General features: G+C 43.5%; 1 protein-coding gene across 19 annotated transcripts in view; it reads left to right on the top strand.

The window, feature by feature from the left end:
• Positions 1 to 23,802, top strand: part of ank2b (ankyrin 2b, neuronal) — a 781,056-nt gene that overhangs the window by 143,566 nt on the left and 613,688 nt on the right. Inside the window, exon 1 of one of the 19 annotated variants that reach the window (XM_052010167.1) lies at positions 14,663 to 14,759. The exons of the other annotated variants lie outside the window; for them this stretch is intronic. The gene's annotated coding sequence lies outside the window, so the exon portion shown is untranslated. Of the gene's footprint in view, positions 1 to 14,662; positions 14,760 to 23,802 lie in introns of those variants that run through there. 19 annotated transcript variants of the gene reach the window in all.

The raw sequence follows: 23,802 nt of genomic DNA, 5'->3' as shown, positions 1-23,802 counted from the left end.
AGTTTTTTTCCAGAGTTTTGTTCCATTTTCATTTTTGACCTTAAGCATTTACCTCTTGTTTTCTTGAAAAGCAAGTGTTTCTTTTCATTGTATCTGTGTTGAATCCTCCTTGTCTCCTGTGCAGTACATAACGATAGAAAATTAATTTCTGTAGATTTGATCTTGTGCTTAGAAAATAAGTTACTGGACCAGCAGCCAGAATTCTGGACTATTGATCCAGAGACGTGAGTCTTGGAGTCATATTGCACAAAAACTGGGCCTTTGGCTCAAATGGTCCATGAGGACCAAGTTGTCTACCTGAGCTAGTCCCATTTGCCTGTGTTTGGCTCATATCCCTCTGAACCTTTCCTATCCATGTGGTTGTCCAAATGTCTTTGAAATGTAATTGTACCCACTCTACCACATCCCCTAGCAGCTCGTTCCATATACCCAACACCCTTGGGACATTTTTAAATTTTTCCCCTCTCACCTTAAACTTATGCCCTCCAGTTTTAGATTTTCCAAACCTGGGAAAAAGACTGTGACCATTCTCTTATCTGTGCCCCTCATGATTTTATATAACTCCGTCAGGCCACCCCTCAGTCTCCTTCACTCCAGGGAAAAGAGTCACAGTCCAAATAGCCTCTCCTTATAACTCAAGCCTCTGGTCCCAGTAACATCCTTGTGAATCTTTTCTGCATCCTTTCCAGCTAAATGACATCCCTCCTATGACTGGGTACCCAGAACTGCTTGCAATACTCTAAGTGTAAACATAGAACATAGAGTCTGTGTGTTTCTGTTAGGGTGAAGGGCAACCTTGGCAGGAGTGGGTTATCCTGGATGATAAGGGATATTGAGGCTCTGATCAGGGAAAAAAAAGAGACATGGGTCAAGTACAGACAGCTGGGATCAAGTTAATCCCTGGAGGAGTAGAGGGGATGCAGGAGTGGAAGTCAGAAGGGCAGAAAGGGGCCATGAGATAGCTTTGGCAGAGAAGATTTAGGAAAATCTAAAGAGATTTTATAAATATATTAAGGGAAAAAGATAACTAGAGAGAGAATAGGGCACTTCAAAGACCAAGGTGGACATCTTTGTGTGGAGTCGCAGGAGATGGGCAAGGTCCTCAATGACTATTTCTCCTATGTTTTTACCATGAAGAAAGACGTGAAGACTTTGGAACTTGAGTTCATTGATCGGGATGTCTTGGGGATAGTGCGCATTACAGCAGAGGAGGTGCTGGATGTCTTAAAATGTATGAAGATAGATAAGTCTCCAGGACTTGATCAGGTATATCCAAGTGGGAAACTAGAGAAAAAATTGTGGGAACCCTGGCTGAGATATATGCATCGTTAGTGATGGCTGAAGTGCTGGAAGATTAATGTTGTGCCTTTAGTTAAGAAGGGCTGCAAAGAAACATATGGGAACTATAGACCAGTAAACCTAACATCTATGGTAGGTAAATTACTGGAGAGGATTCTGAGAGATAAGACATACAAGCATTTGGAAAGACAGGGGTTGACTAGGTTTAGTCAGCATGGCTTTGTGCATGGGAGATTATGCCTCATGAATTTGACTGATTTTTTGTTTTTCTGAAGAAATAACCAAGAAGGTTGATGAGGGCAGGGTGATAGATGTAGTCTATGTGGATTTCAGTATGGCCTTTGATAAGGTTCCACATGAAAGGCTGCTATGGAAAGTTAGATCACACGGGATCCAGGGAGAACTAGCTAATTGGATACACACTTGGCTTGATGATTGGAAGCGCAGGGTAATGGTGGAAGGTTGTTTTTTTTTCCAGACTGAAGGCCCGTGACTAGTGGTGTTTCCCAGGAGTCAGTGCAAGGCCTATTGCTATTTGTCATCTATACCACTAATTTGGGTGGGAATGTACAAGGCATGGTTAGTAAGTTTGTATATGACAGTAAAGTAGTTGGTGTCATTGACAGTTACAAAGATGGTTATCAGGATTTAGAAACATAGAAACATAGAAAAACCTACAGCACAATTCAGGCCTTTTGGTCCACAAAGCCGTGCCGAACATGCCTCTACCCTAGAAATTACCAGGCTTACCCATAGCCCTCTATCTTTCTGATCTCCATGTACCCATCCAACAGTCTCTTAAAAGACCCTATCGTATCCGCCTCCACCACAGTTGCTGGCAGCCCATTCCGTACACTCACCACTCTCTGAATAAAAAACTTACACCTGACATCTCCTCTATACCCACACCCAGCACCTTAAACCTATGTCCTCTTGTGGCCACCATTTCAGCCCTGGGAAAAAGCCTCTGACTATCCACCCGATCAATGCCTCTCATCATCTTATATACCTCTATCAGGCCCCCCCTCATCCTCCGTCTCTCCAAGGAGAAAAGGCCGAGTTCCCTCAACCTGCTTTCATAAGGCATGCTCCGCATTCCAGGCAGCATCCTTGTAAATCTCCTCTGCACCCTTTCTATGGCTTCTACATCCTTCCTGTAGTGAGGCGACCAGAACTGAGCACAGTACTCCAAATGGGGTCTGACCAGGGTCCTATATAGCTGCAATAATACCTCTAGGCTCCTAAATTCAATTCCACGATTGATGAAGGACAATACACCATATTAACCTTTAACCATTCTTAACATTCTTAACCACAGAGTCAACCTGCACAGCTGCTTTGAGTGTCCTAAGGACTTGGACCCCAAGATCCCTCTGATCCTCCACACTGCCAAGAGTCCTACCACTATATTCTGCCATCATATTTGACCTACCGAAATGAATCACTTCACAGTTAGACTATCCACAAAACCTCCAATCTTTGTGTCATCCGCAAACTTACTAACCCATCCCTCCACTTCCTCATCCAGGTCGTTCATAAAAATCACAAAGAGTAAGGGTCCCAGAACAGATCCCTGAGGTACACCACTGGTCACTGGCCTCCATGCAGAATATGACCCTTCAACAACCACTCTTTGCCTTCCGTGGGCCAGCCAGTTCTGGATCCACATTGCAATGTCGCTTTGGATCCCATGCCTCCTTACTTTCTCAATAAGCCTTGCATGGGGTACCTTATCAAATGCCTTGCTGAAATCCATATACACTACATCTACTGCTCTCCCTTCATCGATCTGTTTAGTCACATCCTCAAAAAATTCAATCAGGCTTGTAAGGCACTATCTGCCCTTGACAAAGCCATGCTGACTATTCCTAATCATATTATACCTCTCCAAATGTTCATAAATCCTGCCTCTCAGGATCTTCTCCATCAGCTTACCAACCACTGAGGTAAGACTCACTGGTCTATAATTCCCTGGGCTATCTCTACTCCCTTTCTTGAATAAGGGAACAACATCCACAACCCTCCAATCTTCTAGAACCTCTCCTGTCTCCATCCATGATGCAAAGATCATCGTCAGAGGCTCCGCAATCTCCTCCCTCGCCTTCCACAGCAGCCTGGGGTACATCCCATCCGGTCCCGGCGACTTATCCAACTTGATGCTTACCAAAAGTTCCAGCACCTCCTCTTTCCTAATATATACATGCTCAAGCTTTTCACCCTGCTGCAAGTCCCCACTACAATCCCCCAGATCTTTTACCGTAGTGAATACTGATGTAAAGTATTCATTAAGTACCTCCGCTGTTTCTTCCAGATCCATGCACACTTTCTCACTGCTGCACTTGATAGGCCCTATTCTTTCGCATCTTATCTCTTGCTCTTCACATACTTGTAGAATGCCTTGGAGTTTTCCTTAATCCTGCCCATCAAGGCCTTCTCATGCCCCCTTCTGGCTCTCCTAATTTCCTTTTTAAGCTCCTTCCTGTTAGCCTTATACTCTTCCAGATCTCTAACATTACCTAGCTCTCTGTACCTTTTGTAAGCTTCTCTTTTCCTTTTGACTAGATTTATTATCGCCTTTGTACACCACGGTTCTTGTATCCTATCGTAACTTCCCTGTCTCATTGGAACATTCCTATGCAGAACTCTACACAAATATCCCATGAATATTTGCCACATTTCTTCCGTACTTTTCCCTGAGAACATCTGTTCCCAATTTAATCTTCCAATTTCCTGCCTGAGAGCCTCATAATTCCCTTTACTCCAACTAAACGCCTTTCTAGTCTGTCTGTTCCTATCTCTCTCCAGTGCTATCGTAAAGGAGATAGAATTATGATCACTATCTCCAAAATGCTCACCCACTGAGAGGTCTGACACCTGACCAGGTTCATTTCCCGATCCCAAATCAAGCACAGCCTCTCCTCTTGTAGGCTTATCTGCATATTGTGTCAAGAATCCCTCCTGAACACACTTAACAAACTCCACCCTATCCAAACTCCTCACTGTCTGGAGATGCCAATCGATATTTGGGAAATTAAAATCTCCCATCACAACAACTCTGTTATTATCACACCTTTCTAGGATCTGCTTCCCTATCTGCTCCTCAATATCCCTGTTACTGTTGGGCGGCCTATAAAAAACACTTAGTAAAGTTATTACCCCCTTCCTGTTCCTAACCTCCATCCACAGAGACTCCGTAGACAGTCCCTCCATGACATCCACCTTTCCTGCAGCCGTGACACTATCTCTGATCAACAGTGCCACTCCCCCACCTCTTTTGCCTCCCTCCCTGTCCTTTCTGAAACATCTAAAACCCGGCACTTGAAGCAACCATTCCAGTCCCTGAGCCATCCAAGTCTCTGTAATGTCCACCACATCGTAGCTCCAAGTATTTGTCCAAGCTCCAAGCTCATCTGCCTTGTTCACAATACTCCTTACATTAAAATTGACACATCTCAAACCGGTCGGAGCATGTCCCTTCTCTATCACCTGCCTATCCTCCCTCTCGTACCTACTATTAACTTTCTCTATTTGAGAGCCAAACACCTCTTCCCCAGTCTCTCTAGTTCGGATCCCACCCACCAACAAATCTAGTTTAAACTCCCCCAGTAGCCTTAGCAAACCTCCACGCCAGGATATTGGTCCCCCTGGGATTCAAGTGCAACCCGTCCTCTTTGTACAGGTCATACCTGCCCCAAAAGAGGCCCCAATGATCCAGAAATCTGAATCCCTGCTCCTTACTCCAATCCCTCAGCCACACATTTAACCTCCTCCTCATTCTATTTCTATACCCACTGTCACTTGGCACTGGCAGTAATGCTGAAATTACTACCTTTGCAGTCCTGCTTCTCAACTTCCTTCCTAACTCCCTATAGTCTTTTTTCAGGACCTCATTCCTTTCCCTACCTATGTCGTTGGTACCAATATGTACCACAACCTCTGGCTGTTCTCCCTCCCTCTGCAGGATATCTTGGATGCCATCTGAAACATCCCGGACCCAGCACCTGGGAGGCAAACTACCTTCTGAGTTTCTCTCCTGCATCCACAGAATCGCCTGTCCGCCCACCTAACTTTTACAGGGGGATTTATAGAGGGATCTTGATCAGCTGGGTAATTGGGCTGAGGAATGACAAATGGAGCTTAATTTGGATAAGTGCAAGCTCTTGCATGTTGGGAATACAAATCAGGGCAGGAGTTTTCACAGTGAATGGCTGGGCCCTGGGGAGTGTTGCAGAACAGAGGGACCTAGGAATACAAGTATAAGGCTCCTTGAAAGTAGTGTTACCAGTAGACAGGCTGGTGAAGAAATTATTTGGCATGTTGGCCTTCATCAGTCAGAGCATTGAGTATGGAAGTTGGGATGTTATTTGTGGTTGTACAAGGAGTTGGTGAGGCCAAGTTTGGAATATTATGTTCAGTTTCAGTCACTCTGATATATGAAAGGTACTATTAATCTGGAAAGGGTGCAGAGGAGGTTTATGAGGATGTTGCCAGGACTTGAGGGACTGAGTTATGGAGAGGAGTTGAGCAGATTGGGAATTTATTCATTGGAGCACAGGAGAACGAGGGGTGATCTTATAGAGGTGTATAAAGTCATGAGGGGCACAGGCTGGGGAATCAAGAATGAGAGGGCATAGGTTTAAGGTGATAAGGGAGAGATTTAATAGGGAACTGAGGGACAATATTTTCAGCAGAGGGTGGTCAGTATATGGAATGAGTTGCCAGAGGAAGTGGTTGAGGCAGCTACATTAACAACATTTTAAAAAAAAACTTGGACAGGTACATAGATAGGAAACATTTAGGGGGATGTGGGCAAATGGGACAAGCTCAGATGGGACCAGTTGGGCTGAAGGGCCTCTTTCCGTGCTGTATGTTTATATGACTCTAACAATACAGCATAGGAACAGCCCAAGATGGTGCACCAAGCTAATTAACTTAATGATATCAAATTAAACTAATCCACACTGCCTGAATATGGTCCATATCCCTCCATTTTCTGCATATTCATGTCCTATCTAAGAGCCTCTTAAGTGCCTCTATCGTTTCTGCCTCCAGCACCACCCCTGGCAGCACATTCTAGGCACTCACCACTCTGTGTAAAAGAAAAGAAAATGACCCATATAGCTCCTTTGAACTCCCCCCCCCCCCCCCCCCCCCCTCACCTTTCAGCTTAAGTGCATGCCCTCTGGTATTGTACATTTAAACCCTGGGAAAAAGATACCAGCTGTCTACTCTATCCATGCCTCTCAAATTTTTATAAACTTCTATCAGGTCTCCCCTCAGCCTCTGTCGCTCCAGAGAAAACAACCCAAGTTTGTCCAAACTGTCCAAATAGTACATGCACTCTAATCCAGGGGGCTTCCTGGTAAAACTCTTCTGTACCCTCTCCTAAGCCTAAGCCTTCATATTCTTCCTATAATGGGGCAACCAGAATGGAATGAAATACCCCTGATGCGGCCTAACTAGAGTTTTATAAAGTTGCAGCACAATATCCTGACCCTTGAACACAATGACTCAACTAATGAAGGAAAGCATGCCATACACCTTCTCTACCGGCCTACCAACCTGTGCAGCCACTTTCAGGGAGCTTTAAACTTGACTCCAAGATCCTTCTGTACTTGAAGGCTGTTAAGGGTCCTGCCATTAAATGTTTACTGTCCCTTTACATTTGATCTCCCAAGGTGCAACACCTCACACTTAGAGTCATAGCATGGAAAAAGGTCCTTTGGCCCATACTTGTCCATGCCGACCAAGATGTATATTCAAGCTAATTCCATTTCCCAGCACTTGGCCCATATCCTTCTAAACTCTTGTCATCTATATACCTGTCCACATACTTCTTAAATGTATCTAATGTACCTGCCTCAACCATTTCCTCTGGCAGATGTTTCCATATATCTACCACCTTCTGTCTAAAAAGAAAGTTGCTCCTCAGGTTCTTACTAAAACTTTCACCCTTAACTTAAAACTACGTGCTCTGATTTTCCCCAACCCTGGAAAAAGGACTGCTCACCCTATCTATGTCCCTCATTATTTTCTGTACCTCTATGAGATGACCCCTCAGTCTGCTACGCTCCAAGGAGTAAAAGCCCAGCCTGACTAAACTCTCACTATAACTCAGTCCCTCGAGTCCTGGCAATATCCTTGTAAACCATTTTTGCACTCTTTCCAGTTTAATCACATCTTTCCTACAACAGGTTGACCAAAACTGAACACACTAGTTGCTTCATCAACGTCTTGTACAATCGCAACATAACCTCCCAATTTCTATATTCAGTGCCCTGAATGATAAAGGTCAGCGTGCCAAAAGCCTTCTTCACTGCCTTATCTACCCGTGACTCCACTTTAAGGTCCGTCTGTTCCACAGCTATACCAGGGCCCTACCATTCAATGTAAAAGTCCGATCTTGATTTTTCCTGCTAAAATATAACACTTCGCACTTATCTGAATTAAATTCCATTTGCCAATCCCCAGCCAACCTACCCAGCCAATCAAAATCCTGCTGCAATTCTTAATACTCATCTTCACTGTCTACGACACTATCTATTTCAGTGTCATCTGCAAACTTAGTAACTATTCCTCCTTTGCCTCATAATCCTTAGCCGGATTAAACCCCATGTGCTATTTCTCCAGTCATATCTGCAACTGATCTACATCCCACTGTATCCTTTGGCAATCTTGTACACTCTCCACAAAACCACCAACCTTTGTGTCGTCTGCAAGCTTACTAATCCACCCATCCATGTTTTCATCTGAGTCATTTGTATACATCACAAATAGCAGAGGTCCCAGTACGGATCCCTGTGTAGCACCACTAGTCACGAACCTCCAGCCAGAATGAGATCCATCGACCACTACCTTCTGCCTTCTACGGACAAGCCAATTATGAATCCAGAGGGCCAAGTCACCGTGGCTATCATGCATTTTAATCTTCTGGACTAGCATCCCATGAGGGACCTTGTCAAATACCTCACTAAAATCCATTTGGACAACATCCACTGCTCCAGCTTCATTTTTCACCTTCGTCACTTCCTTGAAAAACTACATTAGCTACTCAACAGTCCTCCGGGACTTCGCCTGTGGCTAGAGGGGACGCGAAGATCTTGGTCAAGGTCCCAACAATCTCATCACTTGCCTCTCTCTATAACCTGGGGTATATCCCATCAGCCCCTGGGGACTTATTCATGTTAATTTTCATCAAGAGACCCAACAACATCTCTTTCTTTATCTCAAAATGTCCCAGCATATTAGCATGCTCCACACTGATCTCGTTATTCTCCATGTCCTTCTCCTTGCTAACTACCATCACAAAGTTCTCATTTAGGACCTCACCTGCATCTTCTGCCTCCAAGCACATGTTTCCTCCTTTATACCTCTCCATAGTTATCCTTTTGCTTTTGATGTGTGTATAGAATGCTTTGTGATTCTCTTTAATCCTACTTGCCAAAGACTTATCATGGCCCCTCATGGCTCTCCCAATTCCCTTGAGTTCTTTTCTAGCTTCTTTATAATCCTCAAGGGCTCCACTTGATTTCAGCTTCCTAAACCTTGCATATGCTTCCTTTTTCTTCTTGATTAAATCGACCACCTCGATCAACATCCAAGGTTCCCTTACCCTGTCCTTCCTTACTTACTGGAAAACACGTCTTTTACTCTGTGCAGTTGGTCTTTAAACATCCTCCACATGTCAGATGTGGACGCTGAAAAAACAGCTGTTCCCAATTAACTCCTCCTGTCGCCTGGCTAATACTCTAGTAATTTGCTCTGCCCCAATTTAATACTCTCCCACAAGGTCCAGACTTAGCCTTATACATAGCTATCTTAAAACTTAAAGGGTTGTGATCGCTGTTTCCTAAATGTTCTCCCACTGAAAATCAGTCACCTGGCCAGGCTCATTTCCCAATACCAGGTCCGGTATGGGCCCTCCTCCAGTTGGACTATCCATATACCATTTTATGAAAGTCTCTTGGATGCACAAATTCTGCCTCCTCTAAACCTCTTGTACCAAGGAGGTCCCAGTCTATGTTGGGGAAGTTGAAGTCACCCACTGCGACAACCCTGTTGTTTTTTGCACCTTTCCCTCATCTGCCTCCATATCTGTCCTCAGTATCCTGGTGGCTATTGGGGGGTCTGTAGTATAATCCCATCAGAGTGATTGCACCTTTCTTATTTTTGATTTCTATTCATATAGGATCAGTGGATGAACCCTCCATTATGTCCCCACTGAGTGCAGCTGTGCTATTGTCCCTGATTAGTAGTGCAAGTCCTCCCCCACTATTGTTGTCTCACCAATGACTTATTGAGTTGTAATATGACATCCCAATTCCTGTACTCAGTGCCTAGACTGATGAAGGCAAGCATGATAAACTCCTTCTTCACCACCCCGTCTACCTGTGTGTCCACTTTCAGAGAACTATGTACTTGTACCCCTCGATCTTTCTGTTCTACATATAGTCCAGGGCCCAACGATGTACTGTGTAACTCCTGCCGTGGTTTAACTTGCCAAAGTTCAACATCTTGCACTTGTCCATAGTTAAATTCTATCAAGGAGACACAAGAGACTGCAGATGCTGGAATTTGGAGCAGCACACAAGATGCTGGAGGAACTCAGCAGGTCAGGCAGCATCTGTGGAGGGAAATGGATAGTTGGCATTTTGGGTCGAGATCCTTCAAAGCAAGAGATGCTGTCTGAACCGCTGTGTTCCTCTTGTGTGTTGCTTTAAATTCCATCTATTTCCCCAGTAGATCCAGATCCCCTAGTAATCTCAGATAACCCTCTTCGCCATCCACTATACCACAAATTTAGGTGTCACCTGTCAACTTACTAACCATGCTAACGACAATTCATCTAATTTGTTAATAAAGATGACAAACAACAATGGATCCAGCATTGATTCCTGCAGCACATTGCTGGACTAGGCCTCACATCTGAAAAACAACCCTCCACTACCACCCTCTGGCTTTTTCCACCAAGCCAGTTTTGTGTCCAATTTCAATCGTACCAGGGCAGCTGAAGAATTTAAATTTGAATGAATAACAAATCTAACATTTAAAAATTCAAAGCTAGTTGCACTACCAGTGACCATGTAACAACTGGATTGTCATTTAAATAAATCTCATCTGGCCTATAGTATATGTGACTCCACATCCATTAATGTGGTTGATTCTCCTCAGTTCAGGAGCAAATAGGGATGGACAGTATTCCCTGGTGTTGCCAGCTCTGTCATAGTCATGGAGAGAATTGGCATGGAAACAGGCACATTGGGCACCAAGTAACCATCAAGCATCCATTTCTTACACTAATCCTACCCTAGCATATTTTATTAGTCATAGAATTATACAGCATGGAAAAAGGCTTCGACCCAACTTGTCCATGCTGACCAGTGTGCCTACCTGAGATAGTCCCATTTGCCTGCATTTGGCCCATATCCCTCTAAACCTTTCCTATCTATTTACCTGTACAAATGTCCTTGTATGTTGTAATTTTACGCACCTCTACCACTTCCTCTGGCAGCTCATTCCATACACCCACCACCCTCCGTGTGGAAAAAGTTGCTCCTCAGGTCCCCTTTAAATCTTTCCCTCTCACCTTAGACTTGTGCCTCCTTATTCGCCCCACATTTGCATTATTTTGGTGCTACAGAAACAGCTTGAGTAATTACTTGTGGGTCAACACTATACAATATTGAGTTCTATAAGTATCTTGGATAGATGGTAATATTTTATGCCATGGAGTCTTGTCACTACTTGAAATGAATATATTACACAACAACTTGTACTAAGCCAGTATGCTTGATGATAGAATTCATGGGGCTGGAAGTGGGCTCCATTTCTTGATGTACTACTGCTATAATTTCAATGGGCATTTGCTAAAGGCTGATGGATATGGCAGCTGATCAGAATGGCCATTAATAAGTAAGGAGAGGTTTCTCTGGCTGGTATTTCTCTACTCTGGAGCAGCAGCTATTTGTGGCACTTCTGTTTAGTTCTGCTCAGGTAAAGCTGCAAAGATTCTTACTGTTCTAAGTGGCATTTTCATACTGTCAAATCCATTCACAAATTCATTTTTGGGGGTGGCTCTTCCAAATCTACATGTGCTTCTTTGTGAGCATCCATAAAATGTCCATTCATTTTTGGAATAAATTTAGCTTAAGTGTATAGCTTTATTGATTAAAGAAGCATTAAATAATTGCAATCCACTTCACATATTCATAAACTTATTGGGAGCATGACGATGAAAACATCGTTACTCATTGACCAAGGTAGGTCTCCTTGTCGATTGAGTATACCATTCGTATTGGCTTCTTCAATTCATTGAAAGTTGGGAGTGATTGCGGGTAAACAGTTGATTGGTTTGGATGAGACATAATTGTAAATTACCTGAAACAGGAATGCAATTCACTGCAACCACCCTCTTTTGCTTTTAACGGAAATACGTGGAAGGGAAAGAAGCAGGTCATTGCAGTCTATTCTGGAGGCTCTTTGCTTCTATTTTTATAGGAGTAGACTTGCAGAATATTTTGTATACACCAGGAGGACTAAGCAGTATTTCCTCTTGGTCCAAAAAACTTATCCCCACCACTTCTGACTTTTTCCTTAGCCTACCCACTGATTTTCCCAGACTGACCCCTATAAACCATGCTAGCTTTTGGGGAAAGCGGGTGTTGGTGACAGAATTGGGAGAATAGGCACCTCCAGGCTTTCTAACAAAATCTTCCTGCCTGGTAAACCTGTTTCCATCATAAAACCTGGATGTTTGGAAATCGATAGAGTCTAGCGCCCAAGCCTCACAGTGCCAGGAACTCGGGTTCAAAATTGACCTGAGGGGAATTTGCACATTCTCCCTTTGACTGCATCTGTTCTCCATGAGTACTTTGGTTTCCTTGCACATCTCAAAGACGTGCAGGTTGGTAGGTTAGTTGGCCATTGCAACTTGCCCCTAGTGTGTTGGTGACTGTTAGAATGTGGGGGGAGTTGACGGATTATGTAGGATTAGTGTAAATGGGTGGTTGATGGTCGTTGTTCAGGACCTGCTTCTGTGCTGTATCTCACTATCTATGACTAAATCTGTGTTGCAAGTTAACTGAATTTTGGTCTAGTTAATGGAATATTAAGTTGGTCTTGCCTTGTTAAATTGTCTTTGTATGTCAAGGGCTTTGTTGTATGTCAAGAGCTTCATGCTACCAGTTAATTACTTCTGAAACACTGTGTTTGCTGAGGAGGAAATGAATGTGGGAGCCTTTTCTCTATACATAGGTATCATAGAGTGAGAGGGGGAAAATTTAAAGGAGATTTATGAGGCAAGTTTTTTTGCACAGGGTGGTAGGTACCTGGAACGTGTTGCCAGGAGAAGTGGTAGAAGCAAATACGCTAGTAACATTTAAGGAGCATTTACACAGACATGTAAACAGGCAGGGAATAGAGGGATATGGACTACTAGATGGGATTGGTTTAGATTGGCATTGTAGTTGGCGCAGGCATTGTGGACAAAGGGGCCTGTACCCTATGTACAACAAGATGAATGCTCAGTTATTTCACGTTTATTTTTATGGTACTGGTTGAAGGAGTAGTGTTGGTCAGGACACCATCTTTTAATAGTCGTGGAGTTGTACAGCACAGAAACAGGCCCTTCAACCCACCGAATCCAGGCCAACCAATAGGCACCTATTTACTGAGTACCACTCACGTACACATTAGGGCAATTTACAATTCCCAATTAACCTACCAATCTGCACAGGTTTAGGATGTGGGAAGAAACCTATGTAACAGAATTATACCCATATGGTCACAGGGAGAACATGCAAACTCCACACAGACAATGCCAATGGTCAGGATTGAACAGGGTTGCTGGAGCAGTTAGGCAGCAGGTCTATAAATAGTGTTACTGTGCCCTGTGTAATATCCTGTAATCACTATGTATCAAAACAACATACAGTATGAGGTAAATTAGAGGCAGTACTAAATAAAAACAAATTGCTTCCAATTCCATTGCTATAAAATTGTGTTTGCATGGCATTTTGTGCTTAAATGTCCTCTTTATTTTGTTGCAATTTCACGTTTATTTGTTTCCAGCAATAACAGGGAATGTAGGAAACGGTGTTGAAGCTGGAAACTATGCAAGACTATTTGAAAATATTTCTACGTGTCATTTGACATTATAAGGAAATGAATTGATGAAATAAAGAGTTGTAGTTAGTGTAAAGTTTGAGGATCTGAGGTCTATAGTCATAAGAGTTATGGAGTTATACAGCATAGAAACAGGCCTTTTGGCCCAACTCATCCATGCCGACCAAGATGTCTATCCGAGCTAGTTCCATTTGGCTGCGTTTGGCCCATATCCTTCTAAACTTTTTTCCAATTCATGTACCTGTCCAAATATTTTTTAAATGTTGTTATTGTCTCTGCCTCTACCACTTACTCTGACAGCTCATTCCATATGTGTGAAGAAGTTGCTCCTCAGGTGTCCCTTTAAATCTTTCCCCTCTCACCTTAAACCGTGCCCTCTAGTTTTAACTGCCATCAACCATATATATACCTTACTCTGCAGTTCTGGTCAACACATTATAGGAGGGATGTGGTTAGGCTAGAGAGGATGTGGAAAGGATTCTCAAGGATGTTACTTGGATTGGAATGCTTGTGTTATCAGAAGAAATTAGATAGGCCAGATCTGTTCTCCCTGGAGCAAAGGAGGCTGATAAGTGACATGATAGACAGATATAAAATTCTGAGAGGTACAGACAGGCACAGCCAGTGGCTGTTTCCCATGGTAAGGGTGTCTAAAATTAGAGAGCACAAGTATAAGTTGACAGGGAATAGACTTAAGGAGATCTGAGTGGTAGCTTTTTCACACAGAGTAGTTGGTATCTGGAATGAGCTGCCAGATGTGGTAGTGGAGTCAGGAATAGTAACACCATTTAAGAGGCATCTGGCAGGTTCTTGAAAAAGCAGGGCATAGAGGGACAGTGGGCAGGCAATGCAGGCAAGTGGGATTGGAGTGGATAGGCATGATGGTCAGCATAGGCGTGGTGGGCCAAAGGGCCTGTTTATATGCTGTATGACTCTGACTCATGATTTTATAAACCTGTAAGATCACCCCTTAGTTTCTTATGCTTCAGGAAAAAACGTCCTAACCTATACCAGCCTTTCCTTGTAAGTCAAACCTTCCGGTCCCAGTAACATCCCTGTCAATCTTTTTTGCACCCTTTCCAGTTTAATGTCATCCTTCCTACAGAAGGGGAACCAAAACTGGACACAGTTGGTCTTAATGTGACCTTACCGATGTCTTGTACAGCTGTAACATGACGTCCCAACTCCTGTACTCACTATCCTGACCAAGGAAGTCAAGTGTGCCAAATACCTTCGCCACACTCTCTACTTGTGTGCACCGCTTTCAAGGAACTATGTACCTGCACAGCTATGTCTCTCTGTTCTACAACACTCCCTCGGGCCCTACCATTTACTGTGTAAGTACTGTCCTGGTTTGTCTTATCAAAATGAAACACCTCACATTTATCTGTATCACCCTATGTACAACAAGATGAATGCTCAGTTATTTCACGTTTATTTTTATGGTACTAGTTGAAGGAGTAGTGTTGGTCAGGACACCATCTTTTAATAGTCGTGGAGTTGTACAGCACAGAAACAGGCCCTTCAACCCACCGAATCCAGGCTGATCCCATTGTAATCTTAAGGGGCTTAGGCGTAAAGGGGCAAGGTGTGTGAGTAGCTGGTAAGTAGGTAAAGATAAGGTTTTACCTGTTATCTGTTATAAATTTTTAAGTAGGAAAAACTAGGGGGGAAAGAAAAAGAAATGGTTCAGATGGAGGACATGGTGGTGTGCTGCAGCTGCTTGATGTGGGAGCCCGTGGACCTTGCTGTGGTGCTTGAGGCTGGAGGAACTTTGGCTCAAACTTGATGAGCTGGAGTTGCAGCTTCAAACACTGCGCAGCATCAGGGAGGGGGAGAGTTATGTAGATACTGTACATCAGGACATGGTCACCCCCCTTAAAGCAGGTACTTTTGGAGTCCAGGAAGTAGATAGAAGGGTGACTGTCAGGGGAGGGAAAAGGAAAAAGAAAACAAACAGGCAGATAGAGCAGAGGACCCCGGAGGCTGTTCCCCTCAATAACAGGTTTTCCTTTGGAAGCTGTTGAGGGAGATGACCTGCCGGGGCCTAGCAACAGTAGCCAGGTCTATGGCACTGGGACCGGTCCTGCTGCTCAGAAGGGAAGGGAGGAGAAGAGGAAAGCAGTAGTGATAGGGGACTTGATAGTCAGGGAAACAGGTAGGAGGTTCTGTGGCAGTGAGCATGAATCCCGGATGGTATGTTGCCTCCCAGGTGCCAGGGACCGGGATGTCACTGATCGGGTCCACAGGATTCTAGAGCGGAAGGGAGAACAGCCAGAAGTCGTGGTTCATGTTGGTACCAATGACATAGGTAGGAAGAGGGATGAGGTCCTGAAAAGTGAGTTTAGCGAGCTAGGCAGAAGGCTGAAGAACAGGACCTCAAGGGTAGCAATCTTGGGATTGCTGCCAGTGCCACGCGATAGTGAAGGTAGGAATAGGAGGAGATGGCAAATAAATGCGTGGCTGAGAAGTTGGTGCAGGAGGGAGGGTTTTAGATTTTTGGATCATTGGGATCTCTTCTGGGGAAGGTGGGACCTGTACAGAGAGGACGGGTTACACCCGAACCTGAAGGGGGCCAATATCCTTGCAGCCAAGTTTGCTAGGGTGGTTCAGGGGGGTTTAGACTAGATTGCGAGGGGGAAGGGAACCGGAGGAGTAGGTCAGAGGAAGAAGGGGATGGGGACAAGTCAGATCTGACAGGTAGAGAGGCTTTGAGGAAGGAGAAGCAGAGTACAGACAATAAAAGTAGTAAGGTGGATGGGCTAAAGTGCATTTACTTAAATGCAAGAAGCATCAGGAATAAGGGAGGTGAACTGAGAGCTTGGATAAGTACATGGGACTACGATATTGTGGCTATTGCAGAAACATGGCTGACATCAGGGCAGGAATGGATATTGAATATTCTTGGATTTCAGTGTTTTAAAAGGGATAGGGAGGGGGCAGAAGAGGAGGAGGGGTGGGACACTGTTACAGCTGCAGAAAGGGTGGATAATGTAGAAGGATCCTCTGTAGAGTCAATATGGGTGGAAGTTAGGAACAATAAAGGAGCAGTTACCCTCCTGGAAGTATTCTATAAGCCCACCGGTAGCAGTAGGGATACTGAGGAGCAGATTGGGAGGCAGTTTTTGGAAAGATGCGAAAATGACGGGGTTATTAGAATGGGAGACTTCAACTTTCCAAATATTGATTGGCACCTACTTAGTGCTAAAGGTTTAGATGGGGCGGAGTTTGTTAACTGTGTCCAGGACGGATTCCTGTCACAGTATGTTGACAGGCCGACTAGAGGGAATGCCATATTAGATCTAGTTTTAGGTAATGAACTGGGACAGGTGACAGATCTATCAGTGGGTGAGCATTTGGGGGACAGTGACCATTGCTCCATAACCTTTAGCATTGTCATGGACAGGGACAGGAGCAAAGAGGATGGGAAGATATTTAATTGGGGAAAGGCAAATTATGAGGCTATAAGGCGAGAACTTGGGAGTGTAAATTGAGATGACAGTTTTGAAGGGAAATGTACTACGGAGATGTGGTCGATGTTCAGGGATCTTTTGCAGGATGTTAGGGATAAATTTGTTCTGGTGAGGCAGAGAAGGAATGGCAGGGTGAAGGAACTGTGGGTGACGAGAGAGGTGGAACAACTAGTTAGGAAGAAGAAGGCAGCATACATAAGGTGTAAGCAGCAAGGATCAGACAGGGCTCATGAGGAATATGGAGTAGCAAGGAAAGGGCTGAGGAGAGCGAGAAGGGGACATGAAAAGGCTTTAGCGAGTAGGGTTAAGGAGAATCCCAAGGCTTTTTTCTCGTACGTGAAGAGCAGAAGGATGGCTAGAGTAAAGGTAGGTCCGATTAAAGGCAAAAGTGGGAGGATGTGCCTGGAAGCTGTGGAAGTGGGTGAGGTTCTCAATGAATACTTCTCTTCAGTATTCACCAAGGAGAGGGGCCTTGATGACGCTGTGGACAGTGTTGTTAAGGTTAATGTTCTAGAGTATGTAGATATCAAGAGAGAGGATGTGTTGGAGCTGTTAGAAAATATTAGGACAGATAAGTCCCCAGGCTGCTCCGCGAGGTGAGGGAGGAGATTGCTGAACCATTGGCTAGGATCTTTGAGTCCTCGTTGTCCACGAGAATGGTACCGGAGGATTGGAGGGTGGCAAATGTTGTCCCCTTATTCAAAAAAGGTTGTAGGGATAGTCCAGGGAATTACAGACCAGTGAGCCTTACGTCTGTGATGGGCAAGCTATTGGAAAGGATTCTAGGAGATAGGATCTGTGAGCATTTAGAGAATCATGGACTGATTAGGGACAGCCAGCATGAATTTGTGAAGGGAAGATCATGTCTCACAAGCCTGATAGGATTCTTTAAGGAGGTGACCAGGAAGATCGATGAGGGTAGTGCAGTAGATGTGGTCTACATGGATTTTAAGCAAGGCGTTTGACAAGGTTCCACATGGTAGGCTTCTTCAGCAGGTCAGAGGGCATGGGATCCAGGGACGCTTAGGCGGGTGGATTCAGAATTGGCTTGCCTGTAGAAAGCAGAAGGTTGTGGTGGAGGGGGTGCATTTAGATTGGAGGGCTGTGACTAGTGGTGTCCCATAAGGATCGGTTCTGGGACCTCTACTTTTCGTGATATTTCTTAATGACTTGGATGAGGGGGTAGAAGGGTGGGTTAGCAAGTTTGCAGACGACACAAAGGTCAGAGGTGTTGTAGGTAGTGTGGAGAACTGTAGGAGATTGCAGAGGGATATTGATAGGATGCAGAGCTGGGCTGAGAAGTGGCAGATGGAGTTCAATCTGGAGAAGTGCGAGGGTGGTACACTTTGGAAGGACGAACACCAAGGCGGGGTACAAGGTTAATGGCAGGATTCTGGGTAGTGTGGAGGAGCAGAGGGATCTAGGGGTTCATATCCACAGATCACTGAAAGTTGCCTCTCAGGTGGATAGGGTAATTAAGAAAGTTTATGGGATGTTAGATTTCATAAGTCGTGGGATCGAGTTTAAGAGCCGCGAGGTAATGATGCAGCTCTACAAAACTCTGGATAGACCACACTTAGAGTACTGTGTCCAGTTCTGGTCACCTCATAGGAAGGATGTGGAAGCATTGGAAAGGGTGCAGAGGAGATTTACCAGGATGCTGCCTGGTTTGGAGAGTATGGATTATGAGTAGAGACTAAGGGAGCTGGGGCTTTACTCTTTGGAGAGAAGGAGGATGAGGGGAGACATGATAGAGGTATACAAAATATTAAGAGGAATAGATAGAGTAGACAGCCAGTGCCTCTTTCCCAGGGCACCAATGCTGAATACAAGAGGGCATGGCTTTAACGTAATGGATGGGAAGCTCAGGGGAGATGTCAGAGGGAGGTTTTTCACCCAGAGAGTGGTTGGTGCATGGAGTGCGCTGCCTGGGGTAGTGGTGGAGGCAGGTACACTGGTCAAGTTCCAAGAGATTGTTAGATAAGCATATGGAGGAATTTAAAATGGAGGATATGTGGGAGGAAGGAGTTAGATAGTCCTAAGCAAGGTTTAAAGGTCGGCACAACATGGTGGGCCGAAGGGCCTGTATTGTGCTGTATTGTTCCATGGCTCTAAGGTACTCCAGTTGTGGCTTTGCCAGTACCCAGTTGCGGCATAACCTCCCTGCTCTTAAATTCAATCCCTGTAGCAATGAAGGCCAACATTCCATTTGCCTTCTTGATAACCTGTCACACCTGCAAACCAACCTTTTGTGATTCATGCACCAGCACTCCGAAGTCTCTCTGCACAACAGCATGCTACAGTCATTCACCATTTAAATAATAATCTGATCTTCTATTTTTCCTTCCAAAGTAGAGGACCTCGCATTTACCAACATTGTACTCCATCTGCCCACTCACTTAAACCTATCTATATCTCCCTGCAGACTGTCCGCATCCTCTGCACAATTTGCTTTTCCACTCAATTTCGTGTCATCAGCAAACTTAGATATGCTACTCTCAGTCCCCTCTTCCAAATTGTTAATGTATATCGTGAACAGTTGCGGGCCCAGCACCGACCCCTGCAGCACCCCACTCACCACTGATTGCCAGTCAGAGAAACACCCATTTATCCCAACTCTCTGCCTTCTATTGGTTAACCAATCCTCTATCCATGCTAATAACTTACCCCCCAACTTCATGTATCCTTATGGTTAAGTCTTTTATGTGTCACCTTATCAAAAGCCTTATGGAAATCCAAGTATACAACATCCACCTATTCCCCTCTATCCACTGCACTCACTATATCCTCAAAGAACTCCAATAAGTTTGTAAAACAGGACCTGCCCTTCCTGAATCCATGCTGTGTCTGCCTGATGGAACCACTTCTATCCAGATGTCTCGCTATTTCTTCCTTAATGAAAGCTTCAAGCATTTTCCTGACTATAGACGTTAAGCTAACTGGCCTATAGTTACCTGCCTTTTGCCTACATCCTTCTTTAAACAGTGGCATGACATTCACTGTCTTCCAATCCACTGGGACCTGCCCAGAGTCCAGAGAATTTTGGTAAATTATCACAAACTTCCCTATTATAACTTCTGCCATTTTTTTCAGTACCTTGGAATGCATCCCATCAGGACCAGGGGACTTGTCTACCTTTAGGCCCACGAGTTTGCTCATCACTACCTCTTCAGTGACAGCGATTGTATCAAGGCCCTTACTCCCATCCCATCCATAACATACCTCTTTGGCATGTTAGACGTGATCTCCACCGTGAAGACCAACACAAAATGGTCATTCAAGGCGTCGACCATTTCCACATTACCCAATATTAATTCCCCTTTCTCATCTTCCAAGGACCTACATTCACTTTAGCCATGCTTTCTCGCTTCATATAATTATAAAATCTTTTAGTATCTGTTTTTTATATTTTGTGTTTGTTTACTTTCATAATTTATCTTCCCTTGTTTTGTGGTTCTTTGTTGCCTTTTAAAGTTTTCCCAATCTTCCAGTTTCCCACTACTCTTGGCGACTTTATATGCATGAGCTTTTAGCTTGATGCCTTTTATTTCCCTAGTTATCCAAAGCTGGCTCTCCCCACCCTTACTGTCCTTGCTTTTAACTGGAATGTACTTTTGTTGGGCGCCATGAAAAATCTCTTTGAAGGTCTTCCACTGTTACTCAGCTGTCCCACAGACTATATTATCCCCAACTCCTCCCTCATCCCATTGTAGTCTCCCTTGTTTGGGCATACTACACTGGTTTTGTAAATGCATTTTAATCCATCAGTCCTTCCTTGCTCCCTGCCATGCTCCTGCATGTCCTGTCTACTGTACTTGCTCTCTTTAAATTCTGTATTTACCTCAACATTCTCGTCTGCTTCATGTACTGTTTTGGGTCCCAACCCCCTGCCAGATTAGCTTAAACCCTCCTGAGTAATTCTAACAAATGTCCCCGCAAGGATATTGGGTCCCCTCCAGTTCAGGGACAACCTGTCCATCTTGTACAGGTCACCCCTACCCCAGGTCAATTTTAATTCACGTAGAGTAGGGTGGTTATCTTGAAATATCAGCATGCAAGTTCATTCCATAATATTTCGATTAAAGTATAGACTACATACAAGCTTTGAAGTTGGTTATTCATCTCTTTTGTTGCCATGGGTTGTTTGTACATAGATTGGATACGTCAGTTCAAAAAAATAACTAATTGGATGCAAAGTACTTGGGCATCCTGACAAATATGATAAGGTGCTATATCAATCCAAGTTACTTTTCAGTAAGGCAGTTAGCAGATTGGAACGAACATAGATTAATTGTTAGCACTATTTTCTGTGCAGATCTGCAAATATGACCTTATATACAAATAAGGTCTGCAAATATGACCATTATACTACAAGGTCATAATTTTTAATCCAGTCGAAAATGAACTGTTTGAAATAAATTTTACAGACTCATCATCATTCTTGTCACAGAAATGGTTCTCAAAAAACAAACTGAAAATGCTTTGTGAAACTATTGTTGACATTAGCTTGAGGATTCAGGAAAGACATTGGAAGATGTACAGTATGCTCAGCAATATCCTTTCTAAAGAAGCATGTGTCAATAAAAAGAGTGTTTGCTGATTTTTATTGTTCAAGGAGAAGAAGAAGCTACCTTCAATTTTGCCATTCTGATGGTCATGTGCAAGTAAGCAATACAGTAAAACTTCATTAATCTGGCACACTAAGGATTTTGGTGATTCTAGATTAGCAGATTTTCCAGACTGTTGGATGTTATTGCTATTAATACTCCAACATGCTTTTAATTCACTGTTTTTCTTTAAAAGACATTATACAGTAGAATAATACATCTTCCAATGAACCCGGTAAGTTTTAAGAGATATGGGAACCATGGACATGGTATGTGAAAAGGAATGTAGGAACCAGGGTCTAAGTGAGCCAGCGGATAGAGTTTTACTGTAATAGGGAGTCATTTAATTACATGCCTATTTTGAATATTGTGATTGGGAATCTGGTAGTTGAAACTGAGAAAGTAAAAGTGGGATTTCTTTCAGTTCAGGGTCTCCCATCTGGCATGCAATTCGGACAACCAAGTCAAATGATTAAAGTCATTACACAACATGCAAGCAAGGGATCTGCTCTCTCATGCAAAGTTGAGGAACAGATGATCAGAGGTTGTATCATGTAAGCTTTGCTCAGTTCTGGTGTTCATACAATATGAGACTGCACAAAGAACTGCCACTAAACTTTTTTTCATGCGGCATTCCTGTAGAACTAGAAAGAGGTGTTGTTCCTAGATCCACAGTGATAATATGGGCCGGTGATGATTTGGGCTCCAAACCTTTGGACTTTTTGACTACTCCCAACCTCTCACCTACCTACGTGCCAGCTTGTCATCTGGACCAGAGGAAATTGTTGGGCCATGGTTTGCTTGTGATTAGGTAAAGCCTGATGTCAAATTTGATTTGGATGCCAGTTTGACAGAAGCTCATGAGTGGAGTTGTATTATGTGCTGTCTTTTTCTGGTGAGGTGTAAGTGTCTATCCACAGAGTGTTTTAATATTAATGTAATACATTTTGGTGTGATAGTGAATTATTTTTGATGGCCTCAACCAATTTAATTGCTATTTAATTAATAAAATATCTTAGTGGTATGAAACATTCCAAATCATCAGTGCCATTGTGGCTGAATGCTGTAAGTAGTCGAAAATTTGATTTTCAGTTTTTTCTTCTGCTGAATCCTTGCCTGGGCATGATTCTACAGGCATAAAGCACCTTTGATACCTCTTTTCCAGTTGACAATCTGTGAAGGACATAATATTTGAGCTGGATCCTTTTTGCTGACAGCCTCCAGGAGGGTCATAAAACTGAGGTGGTGTTTGGGAGCCCCAGCTAACTTTCTCTTCTCCAGTCCAGTGTGGCAACTGTATTGGCTTCCGTTGCCCTGGCTGAGATCAACAGTTCATTGCTTATCAAATCAGGAACCTTCCAGTGAAGATAGTTAAGGAATTAGAGGTCTATTCTAATTTAGTGGAGATGGAAGTAATGGATTGAATTTCACCAGACAATAAACAAAAATTCTTAAGCACTGTTTTTCATCTACAAAGCTTAATACAGGATTTCTCTTCAGTTTTGGCAGTTTATTTAATGTATGTATATTCTTCAGGTACAGCCGAAGTAGTTTACAGTGATCCATGTTTTGTAAGAGTTCTTTTATGAGAGGGCTTTGGTCCTTTGAAGTGCCAAATGACTTCATGATCTTGTCTTGGCTGGATGGTTCTCCATAGTAGGATATGGGAACATAACACTTAAGTCACTAAATTAACTTTTCCTAAGGACTTTTGTTGAACTACAGCTCTTGATGTGAAGTCAAATTATCAGTGACAATCTGTTTCTGCAAATATTTTGCCACAAGAATTTTGGTATGGTACAGGCATGCTTTACATCATCCCTAATTTCACAGCCACTTATTGTGTGGTGAAAGAGAAATTAAAGTGGAATCAGTGATGACCATAGAAATGAATTTAACAATGCTTCAGTGACATTATATTGATCATTTCTCTGTCATGGTGAGAACATAATGAGATCAATTGGACATCAATTTTCACAACTCCACTCTCTACTTAGCTTTCAAAATAAGTCAGTTCTTTCTTGAAAGGCATGATACATATGCAAGTTGAGTTCACATACCTGTGAGAAAGGGAGAGTAAAAATATTAGACTTGGTTCCTGCTGCCGATTGCTGTTCCTTGACCATTGATGAAAAGCACAAATGTTTTGATATTGTCTGTGCTGTGATGACTTGCATTATCTGCGAATGTCCTAAGACTCGCTGTCTAGACTCTTGCATGAAGGACACACACATTGAAGTCTCCAGAATTAGTGTTTTCAGCAAATGACGGTTAACTAGCTGACAGGGACAAAATAAACT

This window comes from Pristis pectinata, chromosome 2 (genome assembly GCF_009764475.1).
Source record: "Pristis pectinata isolate sPriPec2 chromosome 2, sPriPec2.1.pri, whole genome shotgun sequence".
Taxonomy (NCBI): domain Eukaryota; kingdom Metazoa; phylum Chordata; class Chondrichthyes; order Rhinopristiformes; family Pristidae; genus Pristis; species Pristis pectinata.
Note: the sequence above shows the minus strand (reverse complement) of the source record. Positions and strands in the feature narration are given on the sequence as shown.